Source organism: Schistocerca americana, chromosome 7, assembly GCF_021461395.2.
Source record: "Schistocerca americana isolate TAMUIC-IGC-003095 chromosome 7, iqSchAmer2.1, whole genome shotgun sequence".
In the NCBI taxonomy this organism is placed as follows: Eukaryota; Metazoa; Arthropoda; class Insecta; order Orthoptera; family Acrididae; genus Schistocerca; species Schistocerca americana.
This window is the reverse complement of record NC_060125.1, coordinates 136,754,288-136,758,958: the sequence shown is the minus strand read 5'-3', so window position 1 is coordinate 136,758,958 and position 4,671 is coordinate 136,754,288. Positions and strand designations below refer to the sequence as shown.

The 4,671-nt window shown below is 47.2% G+C and overlaps 1 non-coding gene across 1 annotated transcript; it reads right to left on the bottom strand.

The window, feature by feature from the left end:
• Positions 1–2,815: 2,815 nt before the first annotated feature.
• Positions 2,816–2,890, bottom strand: Trnaa-ugc. Its single transcript has one exon. It is a non-coding gene; the product is annotated as a tRNA-Ala (tRNA).
• Between the last annotated feature and the right edge of the window lie 1,781 nt (positions 2,891–4,671).

Sequence of the window (4,671 nt, the reverse complement as noted above, 5' to 3'; positions counted from 1 at the left end):
TTTGTTTACGTTTATTTCTGAGCTGCTCACATAGACACATCCACTATTTTTAAATAGATGAAAAGTCTTGCTTATGTTTGACTTCATAATAGGCAACTAGTCATTGGACCTAGACTGCTCCGGCAAGAACCTAGGAGCAGTATAGAACGGGACCCCCCATAAACCGTCGCAGCTATGGTGATGAGGTTAGCTGCCTGAGCACAGACCCTTATACCTGAGCTAGTCCCTGTATGCAACGGTCTATATTCAGCGAGACGAAGATAGGTAAAAATAGTAAAAGTACATAATATTCATATAATTATGACTGGGTACCCATTAGGGGTGTGAACATTCTAATAAAACATGCAATTAGATACGTTTATGTTTATTAAGTCAAAGTTATTAATGGCTTTAGCAGTGAACACTATTACGCACAAAGTTCGGCACGTTTAATACGTTGCTAGTAGCCACATATTATGCGCCTCATAGTAAGCCTACGCAAAAGCACCTAGCAACTGAAGCTGAAATATAGGTTGAGCTTAACCTTTGCGGGCAGAAACGAGTTCCAAAGAAGGCATATCCGTTCGCCTGTTCATCCTATCTGCAGTTCACCAAATTTCTGTTAGAAGCGAACACCACCAAGCCTGCGTCAAAAGTAAGCTTTGTTACGTATCTACCGAAAGTGAATGTCACCAGGTCTCTGCTAGAAGTGAGTGTCGCCAAATCCCCACTATAAGTGTGAGGTAAAGCGCTAGTCATCACAGGGCGGCAATTCCCGCACTGTTTCCACTTTTTCTATGTGTGTGATGTTCTTAGGTTAGTTAGGTTTAAGTAGTTCTAAGTTCTAGGGGACTGATGACCTCAGCAGTTAAGTCCCATAGTGCTCAGAGCCATTTGAATACCAGTATCTGCAATGTAGTCTTAATTCGCTTTTACCCTAATGGCCATTAAAATTGCTACACCACGAAGACGACGTGATACAGACGCGAAATTTAACCGACAGGAAGAAGATGCATTTCAGAGCATTCACACAAGGTTGGCGCCGGTGGCAACACCTACAACGTGCTGACATGACGAAAGTTTCCAACCAATTTCGCATACACAAACAGCAGATGACCGGCGTTGCCTGGTGAAACGTTGTTTTGATGCCTCGTGTAAGGAGGAGAAATGCGTACCATCACGTTTCCAACTGTGATAAAGGTTGGATTGTAGCCTATCGCGATTGCTGTTTATCGTATCGCGACATTGCTGTTCGCGTTGGTCGAGATCGAATGACTGTTAGCAGAACATGGAATGGGTGGTTTCAGGAGGGTAATACGGAACACCGTGCTCTATCCCAACGGCCTCGTGTCACTAGCAGTCGAGATGACAGGCATCTGATCCGCACGGCTGTAACGGATCGTGCAGCCACGTCCCGATCCCTGAGTGAACAGATGGGGACGTTTGCAAGACAACAACCATCTGCACGAACAATTCGACGACGTTTGCAGCAGCATGGTCTATCAGCTCGGAGAACATGGCTGCGGTTACCTTAGACGCTCCATCACAGACAGCAGCGCCTGCGATGGTGTACTCAACGACGAACCTGGGTGTACGTATAGTAAAACGTCATTTTTTCGGATGAATCCAGGTTCTGTTTACAGCATCATGATGGTCACATCTGTGTTTGGTGACATCGCGGTGAACGCTCATGGGAAGCGGGTATTCGCCATACTGGCGTTATCACCGGGCGCGATGGTATGGGGTGCCGTTGGTTACACGTCTCGGTCACGTCTTGTTCGCATTGACGGCAGTTTGAACTGTGGACGTTACATTTCAGATGTGTTACGACCCGTGGCTCTACCCTTCGATCCTTGCGGAACCCTACATTTCAGCAGGATAATCCTCGACCGTATGTTGCAGGTCCTGTAAGGGCCTTTCTGGATACAGAAAGTCTTCGACTGCTGCCCTGGCCAGCACATTCTCCAGATCTCTCACCAAATGAAAGCGTCTGGTCAATAGTGGCCGAGTAACTGGCTCGTCACAATACGCCAGCCACTACCCTTGATGAACTGTGGTATCGTGTTGAAGCTGCATGAGCAGCTGTACCTGTACACGCCATCCAAGCTCTGTTTGACTCAATGCCAAGGCGTATCAAGACAGTTATTACGGCCAGAGGTGGTTGTTCTGGGTACTGATTTCTCAGGATCTGTGCACGCAAATTGCGTGAAAACGTAATCACATGTCAGTTTTATATTAAATTTGTCCAATTAATACCCGTTTATCATCTGCATTTCTTCTTGGTGTAGCAATTGTAATGGGCAGTAGTGTATTTAGAGTTTTCTGCAGACCAACTTTGCCCGTTTCGGTTTACAATGCCGTTTTCAAGTGCACATGTGGGTATTGTGAATAGCGATTCTTATTTACGTCTTACTTATGACCAATAACGCTGTTTCTATAAATTACTTTTTTGCTTACGTCTGCATGAAGTTCACGATTATATGGCATCCACGAGCCAATTGTGAGCTGTCTGTTGCGAAATAATATTATTATAATCAAGTAATTTTCTAATAAGAAATTTTTCATGATTATTGTTTGACAGCTATCTGACATTTGGAATCCGTAGGTGCTGTATGTTTACATGTTTTTTTTTTACGTTTGGGACACAGGGATGATGTGTTTGTTGGATAAATGTTATTTGGTTAAAAATATTTATGTATGTGTTACCTGTGATGTCGCATGCTTATCCTGATGATAAGACTTAGATGCCTCGTACGATCAGGCTCCCTTTAGGCCTACCTGATGGTACCTAATGAGTTACCAGCTACCATGAAACATCCTGGCAGATTAAAACTGTGTGCCGGACCGAGACTCGAACTCGGGACCTTTGCCTTGCACGGGCAAGTGCTCTACCAACTGAGCTACCCAAGCACGACTCACGCCCCGTCCTCACAGCTTTACTTCTGCCAGTACCTCGTCTCCTACCTTCCAAACTTTACAGAAGCTCTCCTGCGAACCTTGCAGAACCAGCATTCCTGAAAGAAAGGATATTGCGGAGACATTGCTTAGCCACAGCCTGAGGGATGTTTCCAGAATGAGATTTTCACTCTGCAGCGGAGTGTACGCTGATATGAAACTTCCTGGCAGATTAAAACTGTGTGCCGGAGCGAGACTCGAACTCGGGACCTTTGCCTTACGCGAGCAAGTACTCTACCAACTGACCTACCCAACCACGACCGGTGCGGCACACAGTTTTAATCTGCCAGGAAGTTTCATATCGGTGCACACTCCGCTGCAGAGTGAAAATCTCATACCAGCTACCATCATCCCGGTGTCCGCCCCCGGTAGCTGAGTGGTAGCCGACACGGTAGCTCAGCGTGTTCGGTCAGAGGGTTAGCTGCCTTCTGTAATAAAAAAACTGAGTTAATGGGTCAACGACGAACTGAAACGGGTTTCTTGCGACGTCCGCCCCGAGCAGATGTAACGAGCTATAACGAACAAAATGAGGCTTTAAAAAAAAAGAAAAACAGTATAAAAAAAGTGGTCAGCGCGACAGAATGTCAATCCAAAGAGCCCGGCTTCGATTGCCGGCTGGGTCGGAGATTTTTTTTCGCTCAGGGACTGGGTGTTGTGTTGTCCTAATCACCATCGTCATTTCATCCCTATCGACGTACAAGTCGGCGAAGTGGCGTCAAATCGAAAGACTTGCACCAGGCGAACGGTCTACCCGACGGGAAGCCCTCGTCACACGACATTTTATTTATCATCCCGGTGGGGTTCAGTAGCTACCGTCTGCCGTCCTGCATCTACGAGCAGATCCCGGCGTCCTCGTATATTCTCTTGCTAACAGTCCTTGACGTAATTCTTCAAGAATACGGCTACCTCTTGTGGAGCTGCTGGGCGCCTTTCTGGGGCGTCATCTACGAAGTCAATGACCTCGTCCTGGTAACCTGCTAGCTGTGTTGCTGGCCACCGGAACACGCACGCAACATCCGCAGTGTATCCGACCACCACCCTCCTGTGACGTAGCTGCCCGCTGCGGGTGCAGCTCCATCAAAGCGGCTGCCGAGCCTGCTACACACACGGTTGTCAGTGCATATTGACGTGGCCAGCACCTTTCTGGTCACCCAGTTACTGTCAGCCGGCCGGTGTGGCCGAGCGGTTCTAGGCGTTTCAGTCTGGAACTGCGAGACCTCCTCGGTCGCAGGTTCGAATCCTGCCTTGGGCATGGATGTGTGTGATGTCCTTAGGTGAGTTAGGTTTAAGTAGTTCTAAGTCCTAGGCGACTGATGACCTCAGATGTTGAGTCGCATAGTGCTCAGGGCCATTTGAGTTACTGTCAGCAATGAAAAAAGACATATGTGCATCTATGAATAATAAATATGTATTTTGTTAACAAATTCTTACTAGAGCCTACTGCAGGCGTTATCATTGCACTCCACGCCATGCTGCCACTTGTAGAGGTCAACCTCCAACTGTCTATAGTTAGCATAGAAACCTTTTACGGCCGGCCGTTGTGGCCGAGCGGTTCTAGGCGCTACAGTCTGGAAACGCGTGACCGCTACGGTCGCAGGTTCGAATCCTGCCTCGGGCATGGATGTGTGTGATGTCCTTAGGTTAGTTAGGCTTAAGTAGTTCCAAGTTCTAAGGGACTGATGACCTCAGAAGTTAAGTCCCATAGTGCTCAGAACCAACCAAACCTTTTACGGATTT